General features: G+C 51.2%; 1 protein-coding gene across 1 annotated transcript in view; it reads left to right on the top strand.

Annotated features, from left to right (window-relative positions):
* Positions 1-17,518, top strand: part of MTERF4 (mitochondrial transcription termination factor 4) — a 407,863-nt gene that overhangs the window by 160,692 nt on the left and 229,653 nt on the right. The window lies entirely within an intron of this gene.

The following is a 17,518-nucleotide window of genomic DNA, read 5'->3' as shown; positions in this document are numbered from 1 at the left end:
TCCTCTGTGTGTACCATCTCTGTGTCTGCTTCCACTTTCTGTGTCTCTGCCTGCACCATCTATTCTCTGTGTGTCCCATCTCTGTGTCTGCTTCCACTATCTGTCCCTCTGCCTGAAACCCTATACCATCTATGCTCTGCGTGTACCATGTCTGTGTCTGCTTCCATTATCTCTCCCTCTGCCTGCAGCCCTATACCATCTATTCTCTGTGTGTACCATCTCTGTGCCTGCTTCCACTATCTGTGTCTCTGCCTGCACCATCTATCCTCTCTGTGTACCATCTCTGTGTCTGCTTCCATTATCTGTGTCTGTGCCTGCACCATCTATTCTCTGTGTGTACCATCTCTGTGTCTACTTCCACTATCTGTCCCTCTGCCTGAAACCCTGTACCATCTATTCTCTGCGTGTACCATGTCTGTGTCTGCTTCCACTATCACTCCCTCTGCCTGCAGCCCTATACCATCTATTCTCTGTGTGTACCATCTCTGTGTCTGCTTCCACTATCTGTCCCTCTGCCTGCAGTCCTATACCATCGATTCTCTGTGTGTACCATCTTCGTGTCTGCTTCCACTATCTGTGTCTCTGCCTGCACCATCTATCCTCTGTGTGTACCATCTCGATGTCTGCTTCCAGTATCTCTGCCTGCACCATCTATCCTCTGTGTGTACCATCTCTGTGTCTGCTTCTACTATCAGTGTATCTGCCTGCACCACCTCTCTTCTGTGTGTACCATTTCTGTGTCTGCTCCCACTATCTGTGTCTCTGCCTGCACCATCTATCCTCTGTGTGTACCATCTCTGTGTCTGGTTCCGCTATCTGTGTCTCTGCCTGCACCATCTCTCTTCTGTGTGTACCATCTCTATGTCTGCTTCCACTATCTCTCCCTCTGCCTGCACCATCTATTCTCTGTGTGTACCATCTCTGTGCCTGCTTCCACTATCTGTGTCTCTGCCTTCACCATCTATTCTCTGTGTGTACCATCTCTTTGTCTGCTTCCACTATCTGTGCCTCTGCCTGCACCATCTATTCTCTGTATATACCATCTGTGTCTGCTTCCACTATCTGTGTCTCTGCCTGCACCATCTATTCTCTGCGTACCATCTCTGTGTCTGCTTCTACTATCTGTCCCTCTGCCTGAAACCCTATACCATCTATTCTCTGTGTGTACCATGTCTGTGTCTGCTTCCACTATTTCTACCTCTGCCTGCAGCCCTATTCCATCTATTCTCTGTGTGTACCATCTCTGTGTCTGCTTCCTCTATCTGTCCCTCTGCCTGTAGTCCTATACCATCTATTCTCTGTGTGTACCATCTATGTGTCTGCTTTCACTATCTGTGTCTCTGCCTGCACCATCTATCCTCTGTGTGCACCATCTCTCTGTCTGCTTCCACTATCTGTCCCTCTGCCTGCAGTCCTATACCATCTATTCTCTGTGTGTACCATCTCTGTGTCTGCTTCCACTATCTGTGTCTCTGCCTGCACCATCTATCCTCTGTGTGTACCATCTCGATGTCTGCTTCCAGTATCTCTGCCTGCACCATCTATCCTCTGTGTGTACCATCTCTGTGTCTGCTTCTACTATCAGTGTATCTGCCTGCACCACCTCTCTTCTGTGTCTGCTCCCACTATCTGTGTCTCTGCCTGCACCATCTATCCTCTGTGTGTACCATCTCTGTGTCTGGTTCCGCTATCTGTGTCTCTGCCTGCACCATCTCTCTTCTGTGTGTACCATCTCTATGTCTGCTTCCACTATCTCTCCCTCTGCCTGCACCATCTATTCTCTGTGTGTACCATCTCTGTGCCTGCTTCCACTATCTGTGTCTCTGCCTTCACCATCTATTCTCTGTGTGTACCATCTCTTTGTCTGCTTCCACTATCTGTGCCTCTGCCTGCACCATCTATTCTCTGTATATACCATCTGTGTCTGCTTCCACTATCTGTGTCTCTGCCTGCACCATCTATTCTCTGCGTACCATCTCTGTGTCTGCTTCTACTATCTGTCCCTCTGCCTGAAACCCTATACCATCTATTCTCTGTGTGTACCATGTCTGTGTCTGCTTCCACTATTTCTACCTCTGCCTGCAGCCCTATTCCATCTATTCTCTGTGTGTACCATCTCTGTGTCTGCTTCCTCTATCTGTCCCTCTGCCTGTAGTCCTATACCATCTATTCTCTGTGTGTACCATCTATGTGTCTGCTTTCACTATCTGTGTCTCTGCCTGCACCATCTATCCTCTGTATGCACCATCTCTCTGTCTGCTTCCACTATCTGTCCCTCTGCCTGCAGTCCTATACCATCTATTCTCTGTGTGTACCATCTCTGTGTCTGCTTCCACTATCTGTGTCTCTGCCTGCGCCATCTATCCTCTGTGTGTACCGTCTCTGTGTCTGCTTCCACTATCTGTCTCTGCCTGCACCATCTATTCTCTGTGTGTACCATCTTGTGTCTGCTTCCACTATCTGTCCCTCTGCCTGCCGTCCTATACCATCTATTCTCTGTGTGTACCATCTCTGTGTCTGCTTCCACTATCTGTGTCTCTGCCTGCACCATCTCTCTTCCGTGTGCACCATCTCTGTGTCTGCTCCTACTATCTGTGTCTCTGCCTGCACCATCTATCCTCTGTGTATACCATCTCTGTGCCTGCTTCCACTATCTGTGTCTCTGCCTGCACCATCTATCCTCTGTGTGTACCATCTCTGTGTCTGCTCCCACTATCTGTGTCTCTGCCTGCACCATCTATCCTCTGTGTGTACCATCTCTGTGTCTGGTTCCACTATCTGTGTCTCTGCCTGCACCATCTCTCTTCTGTGTGTCCCATCTCTGTCTGCTTCCACTATCTCTCCCTCTGCCTGCACCATCTATTCTCTGTATGTACCATCTCTGTGTCTGCTTCCACTATCTGTGTCTCTGCCTGCACCATCTCTCTTCTGTATGTACCATCTCTGTGTCTGCTTCCACTAACTGTGTCTCTGCCTGCACCATCTATCCTCTATCTGTACCATCTCTGTTTCTGCTTCCACTATCTGTCCCTCTGCCTGAAACCCTATACCATCTATTCTCTGCGTGTACCATGTCTGTGTCTGCTTCCACTATCTGTCCCTCTGCCTGCAGCCCTATACCATCTATTCTCTGTGTGTACCATCTCTGTGCCCGCTTCCACTATCTCTGTCTCTGCCTGCACCATCTATCCTCTCTGTGTACCATCTCTGTGTCTGCTCCCACTATCTGTGTCTCTGCCTGCACCATCTATCCTCTGTGTGTACCATCTCTGTGTCTGGTTCCACTATCTGTGTCTCTGCCTGCACCATCTCTCTTCTGTGTGTCCCATCTCTGTCTGCTTCCACTATCTCTCCCTCTGCCTGCACCATCTATTCTCTGTATGTACCATCTCTGTGTCTGCTTCCACTATCTGTGTCTCTGCCTGCACCATCTCTCTTCTGTATGTACCATCTCTGTGTCTGCTTCCACTAACTGTGTCTCTGCCTGCACCATCTATCCTCTATCTGTACCATCTCTGTTTCTGCTTCCACTATCTGTCCCTCTGCCTGAAACCCTATACCATCTATTCTCTGCGTGTACCATGTCTGTGTCTGCTTCCACTATCTGTCCCTCTGCCTGCAGCCCTATACCATCTATTCTCTGTGTGTACCATCTCTGTGCCCGCTTCCACTATCTCTGTCTCTGCCTGCACCATCTATCCTCTCTGTGTACCATCTCTGTGTCTGCTTCCATTATCTGTGTCTGTGCCTGCACCATCTATTCTCTGTGTGTACCATCTCTGTGTCTACTTCCACTACCTGTCCCTCTGCCTGAAACCCTATACCATCTATTCTCTGCGTGTACCATGTATGTGTCTGCTTCCACTATCTCTCCCTCTGCCTGCATCCCTATACAATCTATTCTCTGTGGGTACCATCTCTGTGTCTGCTTCCACTATCTGTCCCTCTCCCTGCAGTCCTACACCATCTATTCTCTGTGTGTACCATCTCTGTGTCTGCTTCCACTATCTGTGTCTCTGCCTGCACCATCTATCCTCTGTGTGTACCATCTCTGTGTCTGCTTCCACTATCTGTCCCTCTGCCTGCAGTCCTATACCATCTATTCTCTGTGTGTACCATCTCTGTGTCTGCTTCCACTATCTTTGTCTCTGCCTGCACCATCTATTCTCTGTGTGTACCATCTATTGTCTGCTCCTACTATCTGTGTCTCTACCTGCACCATCTATCCTCTGTGTGTAACATCTCTGTGTCTGCTTCCACTATCTGTGTCTCTGCCTGCACCATCTATCCTCTGTGTGTACCATCTCTGTGTCTGCTTCCACTATCTGTGTCTCTGCCTGCACCATCTATTCTCTGTGTGTACCATCTCTTTGTCTGCTTCCACTATCTGTGCCTCTGCCCGTACCATCTATTCTCTGTGTGTACCATCTCTGTGTCTGCTTCCACTATATGTGCCTCTGCCTGCACCATCTATTCTCTGTGTGTACCATCTCTATGTCTGCTTCTACTATCTCTGCCTGCACCATCTATCCTCTGTGTGTACCATCTATGTGTCTGCTTCCACTATCAGTGTATCTGCCTGCACCATCTCTCTTCTGTGTGTACCATTTCTGTGTCTGCTCCCACTATCTGTGTCTCTGCCTGCACTATCTATCCTCTGTGTGTACCATCTCTGTGTCTGGTTCCACTATCTGTGTCTCTGCCTGCACCATCTCTCTTCTGTGTGTACCATCTCTGTCTGCTTTCCACTATCTCTCCCTCTGCCTGCACCATCTATTCTCTGTGTGTACCATCTCTGTGTCTGCTTCCACTATCTGTGTCTGTCTGCACCATCTATTCTCTGTGTGTACCATCTCTGTGTCTGCTTCCACTATCTGTGCCTCTGCCTGCACCATCTATTCTCTGTGTGTACCATCTCTGTGTCTGCTTCCACTATCTGTGCCTCTGCCTGCCCCATCTATTCTCTGTATATACCATATGTGTCTGCTTCCACTATCTGTGTCTCTGCCTGTACCATCTATTCTCTGTGTACCATCTCTTTGTCTGCGTCCACTATCTGTGCCTCTGCCTGCACCATCTATCCTCTATCTGTACAATCTCTGTGTCTGCTTCCACTATTTCTACCTCTGCCTGCAGCCCTATACTATCTATTCTCTGTGTGTACCATCTCTGTGTCTGCTTCCACTATATGTCCCTCTGCCTGCAGCCCTATACCATCTATTCTCTGTGTGTACCATCTCTCTGTCTGCTTCCACTATCTGTCCCTCTGCCTGCAGTCCTGTACCATCTATTCTCTGTGTGTACCATCTCTGTGTCTGCTTCCACTATCTGTGTCTCTGCCTGCACCATCTATCCTCTGTGTGTAACATCTCTGTGTCTGCTTCCACTATCTGTCTCTGCCTGCACCATCTATTCTCTGTGTGTCCCATCTCTGTGTCTGCTTCCACTATCTGTCCCTCTGCCTGCAGTCCTATGCCATCTATTCTCTGTGTGTACCATCTCTGTGTCTGCTTCCACTTTCTGTCCCTCTGCCTGCAATCCTTTACCATCTATTCTCTGTGTGTACCATCTCTGTGTCTGCTTCCACTATCTGTGTCTCTGCCTGCACCATCTATCCTCTATCCGTACCATCTCTGTGTCTGCTTCCACTATCTGTCCCTCTGCCTGAAACCCTATACCATCTATTCTCTTCGTGTACCATGTCTGTGTCTGCTTCCACGATCTCTCCATCTGCCTGCAGCCCTATACCATCTATTCTTTGTGTGTACCATCTCCGTGCCCGCTTCCACTATCTGTGTCTCTGCCTGCACCATCTATCCTCTCTGTGTACCATCTCTGTGTCTGCTTCCATTATCTATGTCTGTGCCTGCACCATCTATTCTCTGTGTGTACCATCTCTGTGTCTACTCCCACTATCTGTCGCTCTGCCTGAAACCCTATACCATCTATTCTCTGTGTGTACCATGTCTGTGTCTGCTTCCACTATCTCTCCCTCTGCCTGCAGCCCTATACGATCTATTCTCTGTGTGTACCATCTCTGAGTCTGCTTCCACTATCTGTCCCTCTGCCTGCAGTCCTATACCATCTATTCTTTGTGTGTACCATCTTCGTGTCTGCTTCCACTATCTGTGTCTCTGCCTGCACCATCTATCCTCTGTGTGTACCATCTCTGTGTCTGCTTCCACTATTTGTGTCTCTGCCTGCACCATCTATTCTCTGTGTGTACCATCTCTGTGTCTGCTCCTACTATCTGTGTCTCTACCTGCACCATCTATCCTCTGTGTGTAACATCTCTGTGTCTGCTTCCACTATCTTTGCCTCTGCCTGCACCATCTATTCTCTGTGTGTACCATCTCTATGTCTGCTTTCACTATCTCTGCCTCTGCCTGCACCATCTATCCTCTGTGTGTACCATCTCTGTGTCTGCTTCCACTATCAGTGTATCTGCCTGCACCATCTCTCTTCTGTGTGTACCATTTCTGTGTCTGCTCCCACTATCTGTGTCTCTGCCTGCACCATCTATCCTCTGTGTGTACCATCTCTGTGTCTGGTTCCACTATATGTGTCTCTGCCTGCACCATCTCTCTTCTGTGTGTACCATCTATATATATCTGCTTCCACTATCTCTCCCTCTGCCTGCACCATCTGTTCTCTGTGTGTACCATCTCTGTGTCTGCTTCCACTATCTGTGTCTCTGCCTGCACCATCTATTCTCTGTGTGGACCATCTCTGTATCTGCTTCCACTATCTGTGCCTCTTGTTGCACCATCTATTCTCTGTATATATGATCTGTGTCTGCTTCCACTATCTGTGTCTCTGCCTGCACCATCTATTCTCTTTGTACCATCTCTGTGTCTGCTTCCACTATCTGTGCCTCTGCCTGCACCATCTATCCTCTATCTGTACCATCTCTGTGTCTGCTTCTACTATCTGTCCCTCTGCCTGAAACCCTATACCATCTATTCTCTGCGTGTACCATGTCTGTGTCTGCTTCCACTATTTCTACCTCTGCCTGCAGCCCTATACCCCATCTATTCTCTGTGTGTACCATCTCTGTGTCTGCTTCCACTATCTGTCCCTCTGCCTGTAGTCCTATACCATCTATTCTCTGTGTGTACCATTTCTGTGTCTGCTTACACTATCTGTGTCTCTGCCTGCACCATCTATCCTCTGTGTGTACCATCTCTCTGTCTGCTTCCACTATCTGTCCCTCTGCCTGCAGTCCTATACCATCTATTCTCTGTGTGTACCATCTCTGTGTCTGCTTTCACTATCTGTGTCTCTGCCTGCACCATCTGTCCTCTGTGTGTACCATCTCTGTGTCTGCTTCCACTTTCTGTGTCTCTGCCGGCACCATCTATTCTCTGTGTGTCCCATCTCTGTGTCTGCTTCCACTATCTGTCCCTCTGCCTGCAGTCCTATACCATCTATTCTCTGTGTGTACCATCTCTCTGTCTGCTTCCACTATCTGTCCCTCTGCCTGCAGTCCTATACCATCTATTCTCTGTGTGTACCATCTCTGCGTCTGCTTCCACTATGTGTGTCTCTGCCTGCACCATCTATCCTCTGTGTGTACCATCTCTGTGTCTGCTTCCACTATCTGTGTCTCTGCCTGCACCATCTATTCTCTGTGTACCATCTCTGTGTCTGCTCCTACTATCTGTGTCTCTACCTGCACCATCTATCCTCTGTGTGTAACATCTGTGTGTCTGCTTCCACTATCTGTGTCTCTGCCTGCACCATCTATCCTCTGTGTGTACCATCTCTGTGTCTACTTCCACTATCTGTGTCTCTGCCTGCACCATCTCTCTTCTGTGTGTACCATCTCTGTGTCTGCTCCTACTATCTGTGTCTCTACCTGCACCATCTATCCTCTGTGTGTAACATCTCTGTGTCTGCTTCCACTATCTGTGTCTTTGCCTGCACCATCTATCCTCTATGTGTACCATCTCTGTGTCTGCTTCCACTATCTGTGTCTCTGCCTGCACCATATATTCTCTGTGTGTACCATCTCTGTGTCTGCTTCCACTATCTGTGTCTCTGCCTGCACCATCTATTCTCTGTGTTTACCCTCTCTGTGTCTGCTTCCACTATCTGTGCCTCTGCCTGTACCATCTATTCTCTGTGTGTACCATCTCTGTGTCTGCTTCCACTATCTGTGCCTCTGCCTGCACCATCTATTCTCTGTATATACCATCTGTGTCTGCTACCACTATCTGTGTCTCTGCCTACACCATCTATTCTCTGTGTGTACCATCTCTGTCTGCTTCCACTATCTCTGCCTCTGCCTGCACCATCTATCCTCTGTGTGTACCTTCTCTGTGTCTGCTTCCACTATCAGTGTATCTGCCTGCACCATCTCTCTTCTGTGTGTACCATTTCTGTGTCTGGTCCCACTATCTGTGTCTCTGCCTGCACCATCTATCCTCTGTGTGTACCATCTCTGTGTCTGGTTCCACTATATGTGTCTCTGCCTGCACCATCTCTCTTCTGTGTGTACCATCGCTATGTCTGCTTCCACTATCTCTCCCTCTGCCTGCACCATCTATTCTCTGTGTGTACCATCTCTGTGTCTGCTTCCACTATCTGTGTCTCTGCCTGCACCATCTATTCTCTGTGTGTACCATCTCTGTGTCTGCTTCCACTATCTGTGCCTCTGCCTGCACCATCTATTCTCTGTGTGTACCATCTCTGTGTCTGCTTCCACTATCTGTGTCTCTGCCTGCACCATCTATTCTCTGTGTGTACCATCTCTGTGTCTGCTTCCACTATCTGTGCCTCTGCCTGCACCATCTATTCTCTGTATATACCATCTGTGTCTGCTTCCACTATCTGTGTCTCTGCCTGCACCATCTATTCTCTGTGTACCATCTCTGTGTCTGCTTCCACTATCTGTGCCACTGCCTGCACCATCTATCCTCTATCTGTACCATCTCTGTGTCTGCTTCTACTATCTGTCCCTCTGCCTGAAACCCTATACCATCTATTCTCTGTGTGTACCATCTCTGTGTCTGCTTCCACTATCTGTGTCTCTGCCTGCACCATGTATCCTCTATGCCAGTTCACAGCGCGCCCAAAATTAGCCCTCCAAAGTTTGTCAACGTCCCTGCTCAGCCATACTCCTAAATAGCGGGTGGGGCCAGAAGCCCACACAAAGGGGTAGTCCGGGATAAAGAGCGCGGTGGCGTCTGAGAGAGGGAAGAGGACTGACTTATTCCAGTTCACCTGTATGCCCGAGTATCCCCCAAACCTTAGGATCTCGCGCACCAGAGGGCTGAGATTTTCTTGGGGGTTTCGGACATATAAAGTGATGTCATCCGCATTCATAGAGACCAAGATGCAGCGGGTTGCAGAACCGATGCCTCTCTGGGTGTGGTGTTGTCGGAGTCTAGCCGCTAGTGGTTCCATCATGATGGCGAAGGGCATAGGTGAGAGCAGGCACCACGCCCGATGGGGATGGGATCAGATACTTGGCCGTTATTCTGGAGATGGGCAGTGAGAAGGGGGTACAGTAGTAAGATTTTGCATATGAAGGCCGAACTGAAGCCGAAGCGTGGAAGGAAGGAGAAAAGAAAAGGCCATTCTAGGGTATCGAAGGCTTTGCTGGCATCAAGCAGGGCTGTAACCGCAGGGAGCTCCGGGTTGATTTGGTGTAGGACAGAGAAAATAGTCCGTAGATTGTGAGAGGTCACACGAGCGGGAATGAATCCGGACTGATCCGGGAGGGCAAGTTGTGGCATGAGAAGGAGGAGGGATGAAGTGAGCAGTTTGGCGAAGATGTTGTTGTCCGTATTATAAGGGACGGGGTGCGATAGGAATCCCGTAGCTCGGGGGTTTTATCGGGCTTGAGAAAAAGGGTCAACATAGCCTCGCGGAGTTAAGGTGGGAATTAATTGACGGTTCTCGAATGATTCGTTATACATGGCGGCCAAGTGCGGTATGAAAAGCGGGGCAAAAGTCTTGTAAAAAGATACGGACAGGCCGTCCAGACCAGTGGCCTTGTCACCAAGCATAGCATTGATGGCAGCAAGTATTTTTTATTTAGAAAAGGGCTCGTCAAGGAATCGAAATTTGCCTAGCTTACGTAACGGTAAGTTTCAATTCTATTAAGGACACGGAGGCGAGGATTATGCTATATCTTCCTTCGCTTTATTAACATAAAGACTCCACAGCAGCTTAGGAAAAGATGTATAATAGTAACAAAAAATGCTTTAAGGCCTAAAGCATTTGACGGAACGTTCAACAGATCAAAACAACAACTCCCAAGAGTCTCTTTGTATAATGACAGTCCATAGTCCTTCCACTCTGTCCATCACCGCTATAAACCCGGCCTTCTCTTCCTCTTCCTCCTCTTTCTTCGCGCAGATCACGCCTGAACCTCATTGATCCTGCTTAGCACCCTCGTTGCCTGTCGAAAAAGAAACAGCGTAAGCGAGGTGGCCCAGGAATGCAACAATAAGGCGAGGAGCATTCAGTGACTAATACAGCACAGACAATGTAAAGGAAAACGCTTTACTTACTGCCATACGGGTGGGTAGAGACACCACTGTGTAGCCTGGGTGGGATAATCCTCGCCTACGTGTCCTTAATAGAATTGAAACTTACCGTTACGTAAGCTAGGCAAATTTCGATTCTATGTCAGGACCGGAGGCTTCAGATTATGCTAGTTCAAAGCTTACTTACCACCAACTGAGCCAAATCCACCACCGGCTTAAAATAAAACCTCTTAAAGGTGGAATCCGAGGACCAATCCGCCGCTCGCATTAGGTCCTCCAAGCGAGCACCCACCGAGAACGCCTTAGAGGCCATGGCCCCTCTGGCAGAGTGTGCTCCAAAGAGAGTAGTATTGATGCCTGCTTCTTGCATGACCCACCGCACCCACTGAGCAATAGTGGGGGAGGATTCAGCTTTGTGTGGCTTCCGCAGGGCAATCAACAACTGACGTTCGCCCGGGGGGCGCAAATCCAAGGTCAGATCTTCATATGCTTTGAGGCATTGCACAACACACAACTTAGGAGTGTCAAGAAAAGCTGGATAGGAAATGGATCGCGACGACGTTTTGGTGCGTCGGCCCACGGTAAAAGTGACCCCATCCGGGGAAAAAATGCGTGCAGATATATCCAGCGCGCGCACGTCGGAGACGCGTCTACAAGAAATCAAACATAACAACATGGCCAACTTTGCCGACAGTTCCTTAAGAGACAGATAGGAATTGGCCGGCCAGGACAAGAACAAGTTCAGAAACAAATTGACGTCCCAAAGGACGGAGTACCTGGGTTCAGGAGGCAACGCGAGACGAATAGCCCGCAGAAGCCGGCAAACAAAAGGATGCTCCCCTACTGGGTGGCCATCGATGTTGTCATGGCCTGCCGAAATCGTCGATCGAATAGCATTGATCGTTCTATAGGCCAAGCCCTTGGCTAGGTGAGCCAGGAAATTCAGCACAGGAACGAGGCCTGCGACCAAGGGATCCAAATCCCTTCGTAGACACCAACGCATCCACTTAAGCCAAGCGGATCTGTAGCGCTTCGTCGTACTATCGGCCCATGCTTTGGAGAGCAAGTGTTCAGCAGACCCCGAAAGGCTTGGGAGCGACCAGCGTCTCCTGAGAGCCTCCATGCCACGAGGCGGAGAGAGCTCTGCGTGAATAGAGGATGCGGTTCCCGATCCGGATTTGTCAGGAGCAGAGGAAACGGGGGGAGTAGGATTGGAAAATCCCAAGAAAGTTCCAGAAGAACCGGAAACCACACTTGAGACCTCCAGAGCGGTGTAACCAACACCAACTCCGCTCCTTGGCGGCGTATTTGGGCCGCCGCTCGCATTATCATGGAGAACGGGGGAAACGCAAACGGCTGTTCCCGACTCCAATCCTGTAGAAAGGCGTCCGTGGCCTCCGCCAGAGGGTCCGGCCTCCAGCTGAAAAAACGCGTCAGCTGGTGGTCGAGACGGGACGCAAACAGGTCCACCGAAAAAGGACCCCAGAGAGTTTGTAACCACTGGAAGACCTCCGGATCCAGTTTCCACTGACTGGCGTCCCTGAGGTGTCTGGAATGCCAATCCGCTACTTGGTTGGCCTGACCCGGTAGATATTCCGCCGTCACCGCAATGTGACGCGACAGGCAACAGTCCCAGAAGTCCTTCGCCAGATCCGCCAAAGCGCGGGATAGAGGACCCCCTAGATGGTTCACATAACGAACCGCCGAAACATTGTCCATCTGTAAAAGGACACAGGCCTTGACCGAATCCTTGGTCCAACAACGGACTGCGAAGGAGCCCGCCAGGAGCTCCAAACAGTTGATATGCAATCGTTGTTCTTCTGAAGACCAGGCGCCGCCGGTGGAGAAATCCCCGCACCGGGCGCCCCAGCCCGACCTGCTGGCATCGGACTCTATGACTAGGTCCGGGGCCGAACCGAAGATCGCCCGACCATTCCATGCCTCCATGTGAGACAGCCACCAGGACATTTCCTCCTTCACTTCGTCCGTGAGGGGAACCCACTGATCGTAACTCATCCCACGACGTAGGTGTTGCGCCTTCAGACGCTGGAGCGCCCTGTAATGCAGGGGGCCTGGGAAAATCGCCTGGATGGAGGACGACAGAAGCCCTACCACCTTGGCGATATGGCGCAAGGAAGTGCGATCCTTTGCGATCGTCTGCCGAAGCAGGTGTCGTATTTTCGCGACTTTTCGACCCGGCAGGCTCAAGACCGCCTGCACCGAGTCCACCACGAAACCTAGGAAGATGATCTTCTGAGTGGGAACCAAAACCGATTTGGAGCCGTTGATCACGAACCCCAGTCTCTGGAGAAGGTGCGCGACCTGCCGAAGCTGGCCCGCCAACACCTCCGGGCACTGCCCCATGAGGAGGATGTCGTCTAAGTACACCAACATTCGGACCCCCTGACTTCTGAGAAACTCCACTACCGGGTGGAGAACTTTCGTGAAGCACCAGGGGGCCGACGACAGACCGAACGGCAGTGCGGTGAACTCGAACACCCTGTCGTTTCATAGAAACTGAAGGAAACGACAATGCGGGGGTGGATGGGGACGACCAAATAGGCATCCTTGAGATCCAGTCTCACCATCCAATCCCGAGGGAGGAGTACGTCTCGAAGGAGGTGGATACCCTCCATCTTGAAATGTCGATAGATCAACCACCCGTTGAATTCCTTGAGATTGATCACAGGTCTCTTGCCCCCATCTGTCTTGTCCACTAAGAAGACATTGCTGAGGAACCCGTGTGGATGGCGCGTTGATAGACGGATGGCCCCTTTGCGGAGCAGTTCCGAGACCTCCCCGTCTATCAACCGCGCGTCGGACTCTGAAAACACCATTGGACGTGGGGGCACCGCTTGCGTGGGCTTGTCGTAGAATTCTATGTGGAACCCACGTACAGTTTGCAAGACCCAAGCGTCGGCAGTGAGCAATTCCCACTCCTCGTAAAAGGTTGCCAGCCTCCCCCCAATTGGAACTTGATCCAAACAAAGGACACTTACCGGAGGCATTCCCTTGTCCAGAGTTCTTCCTGAACCCTCTGCCGCCGAAGCGTTGCCCTCTGGTGGGGTAGAAGTTGTTAAAGTTTGCTGAGGTCTGGTATTGGCCTCTGCCGGAGCCTTGTCCTTTATTGTTGGCTTGCTGGCCACGGCCGGTCGCGCGGCCCCTACCGCGACCGGCCCCTCCGGAGAAACGTTGGTGAAACACCCGTTTAATGCTGGATTGAGCCTTGTCCAGCGATGTGAATGTGTTCACGAATTTGCCCAGCTCTCTGATAAAGGGCTCGCCAAAGAGGCCTCCCTGGGCAACTGCACCCGCCTCCGACGAGGCCAGGTCCCCCAACTTCGGATCCAATTTAATCAAGAGCGAACGCCGCCGCTCAGTAGACAGGGCGCAGTTGGCGTTGCCCAAGAACACGATCACCCTCTGGGCCCAATTAGAAAGCACCTCCGGTGAAATGACGGTGCCATTTGCCTTCGCCTCCTCCGCCATATCGAGGATCTTCGTGGCAGGCCCTACCGCATCCAACAGCTTATCCTGGCAGGCCCGCCAGGACCGATCGATGCCCTTCCTGGGATCTTTCATAAATTTTGCCAAGAAGGTGGCCATCTTGGTATCCAACTCCGGGGTCATGGCCACCTTACCCTCCAAAGTCGGTCTAGGGCACTCCCCACGCAGGCAACCCCTTGCCTCCTTCTTCAGCGGCTTGCGCAGCCTGCCCGCTACACACTTCGCCACCGTCTCCCCCGGTGTCCAAGCCGCGGAGCGAGGGTGGACGATCTCGTCCGGGTCCAGCATGCCCGACTCATCTCGTGGCATCTCCTTGGCAGAGGACGCCGGAAGCCAAGATCGGGTCGACTCTCCGTCGTCATCGGTGTCTGGAGAGTCGTACACAGGAGAAGCGGGGGCCGTCGACACGTCCCCTGAAGCACCCGGATCCGCCAAGGGAGCAGGGGGCACTGCCGTTGCTTTCGCCAGGAAGGCGTCCCGGAGACGCTCAAACGCGCCCCTGTCCACTCCTTGGGCCTCCGAGGATGGGCCTTCCCTACAGGGCCTCTTCGGTGCGGGCGGCAACCCACCGGATGTCCCCGGGAGTTCGTGGGCCCAAGTCACATGCGCGGACGCCAGCTTCGCGCATTCCTCCACGATGCGGGCGGATAGGCGGTCCTCCATAGGCCCTACCACCTCCGTCACGCAGCGATAAATCGAATTATCCACCGCCTGGTAAAATTCATCGCCCTGCAGGTAGGAGTAGGGTTCTTCCTCGTACTCTCCTTCCATCCTGAAGCACAGGAGTAATTCCGGGGCACCCTGGAGGGCGTCAGTCGAGATAAGTCTCGGATATGGGCAGACCAACTGGCTGCGATCACTTTGTGGGCCAACTGACGTGGCAGGTGGGGCTGCACCAACCCCCCAGCGCGCAGACTCTCCTCGCCGGGACCGAGTCTCGCACCCCTCAAGCGCGCCAAGCCACACACAATCAAAGAGGTGCACAAAGTTCACCCGAAGGTGTTTCTCGCGGTCAGCGCCGCAATACAGACCCCAACGGGGCGTCAGAAACAGGGAGGTACAGACCCGGAGCACCAGGTGTCAGAGGGGTACGCGAGGGTTGGCAAGCAGACTCCACGGCGCGGCTCCTGTAACTGCGGAGGCACGCCGAAGGGTCGGCGAGACGTTAGGGCGCCCCCTGGCGGCTTACTTACTCACCGCACACAAATGGGAAAGAAAGATCCCGTAGGAACGATCGAACGTTCCCGCGACCGGGGACTCTGCAATGGAAAAATAAACCATGGGGTGAGTCCCCCAACGATCGTACATACAATACAATCAGTAAACACATAAAGGAAAACATGAAAAGCACTTATCTGGCTGCGGGAGCAGCGAAGAAAGAGGAGGAAGAGGAAGAGAAGGCCGGGTTTATAGCGGTGATGGACAGAGTGGAAGGACTATGGACTGTCATTATACAAAGAGACTCTTGGGAGTTGTTGTTTTGATCTGTTGAACGTTCCGTCAAATGCTTTAGGCCTTAAAGCATTTTTTGTTACTATTATATATCTTTTCCTAAGCTGCTGTGGAGTCTTTATGTTAATAAAGCGAAGGCAGATATAGGATAATCTGAAGCCTCCGGTCCTGACATAGAATTCCCGATGATAGTTTTCAAGCCATAGGAGCCGGAGAGTATCAAAATACTGATCGAAGGCCTTGCGCGGGGGGTGGATCCCGCCGTGTATAACTGTGTGTAAAAATCTGTGAAACACGCCTGGATTTCAATAGGGGAGGTGATTCGAGCTGGGCCACCATCTTGAAGAGCTGTAATGTAGGATGCTGCGTGGGGTGGACGAAGAAGAGTGGCCAGGGTTTTAACCGGGCGATCGCCCTTGGTGAAGTGGCGTGCCCGGGTCTGCCTGCCTAGGAATGAGAGCTCTCTATTGGCCTCCTCAGTGAATTCTGTGTTTCCCGCGGAGTCTAGCAAGTGTATCTGGGCTGGGATCCAGACCATGGGAGGAATCCAAAGATTTAATTTCCGATTCCAGTTTATCAAGGGTGCTGTGAATGGAGCGTAAGACTCCGGACTGTTTGGAGATATATTCACGCGAATTACGACTTTGAAACCCTCCCAAAGCATAGAAGGAGATTCCACGGAGCCCTCGTTAAGTTCGAAGTAGTTAGTGATTGCGGATTGGATCTGGTTACAGAAGACAGAGTCTCGCAGCACGTTAGGGGGAAGCCGCCAGGAGAACGCCGAGGAGACTGGGGAAGACGGAGGCAAAGCTGAATCTGCGCGTGGTCTGAAAGAGTGTGTCATGTGATTGAGGGAGGTGAGCATAGACAAGACACCTGGGGATGCAATCTAGAAATCCAGACGGGACCAACAACCGCGAGTGCCAGTGACGCAGTTGCCCTCGCGAACCTTGGGGTGCAGGTGACACCAAGCATCGTACAGGGAGTTCTCATGAAGAATTGAACTAAGGAGAGCCGCGGCGTGCAGGTGAGAGTCATGAGGGCCGGATCGGTCAAGGACAGTGGAAAGTGTGACATTGAGGCCCCCCCCCGAGGAACGCAGCAGGGCCAAGGGATGAAATGTGGTGCCATACCTGCGCAAAGAAGTCTGGGTCATCGTTGTTGGGGCCATATAGCACAGCAATCGTCAGGGGTTGGGCCTGGAGGGAGCCGTGGAGGATGACAAAGCGCCCAGAGGGGTCAGTGATTACCTGGGAGGTCTGCCAGGGGAGTCCTCTGCGAATAAGGATAGATACCCCCGAGAGAAGTTGGAGTAGAAAGAGGAGTGTGTTTCTCCCCAGTGCCGGGAGAGGAGTCTAGAGGCGGATGCAGGGAGCAGGTGGGTCTCCTGGAGCAGACAGATGTCTACTTTGAGCCGAACAAGATGTGCGTGTATTAGTCGGGCCTTGCGATGGTCATTGAGGCCACGTATCAACAAATAGTGGGAAATGATACCACAGGATGTAGTAAGAGTGGCCGGGGCCCTCGTACAGGTGTGTGTGACGGTGCTAAGCAGCTGAGACGAGGGTAGGCAGTGCAGCAGCAAAGGGGGTGTTAGAGGGCAACCAATAATTTGCAGTGGAAGACGGCAGGGATTTGAGGGGGAACCATCAGCCCCTAACACTGGAGGAGAAATGTCACAGGTACCGTGCACAGAGACAAGGCGTTAGGAGAACACGTAAGGCGGTGCAATATAGTGTAGCAGACTTTTCCTTACTACGTATTTTTTTTCTCTTCCTATTTTCTCTTCTTCCTCTTTTTCAGATCTGCCAATGCTTGTTCGACTTTGATTGTAAAATTGACTCAATGTTTATGCAGACGCTGTTACTTTGTTTATCATACTGATTCATATCTTCAACGATGCAAAAAGTATTTTCATTAAAAAAAGTATTAGCCAAATGGCGGAAGGATATCGGAGACCTACCAGCAACTTTTTAACCCCAAATCAAGTACTATATTAAACCCCTCACTATACAGTATGCTATTCTGTACTGTAGGAATGAATGAGTGTACTTTTGGAACTT

Source organism: Lissotriton vulgaris, chromosome 11 (genome assembly GCF_964263255.1).
Source record: "Lissotriton vulgaris chromosome 11, aLisVul1.2, whole genome shotgun sequence".
NCBI classification, from domain to species: domain Eukaryota; kingdom Metazoa; phylum Chordata; class Amphibia; order Caudata; family Salamandridae; genus Lissotriton; species Lissotriton vulgaris.
This window is presented reverse-complemented; position numbering and strand designations above follow the sequence as displayed.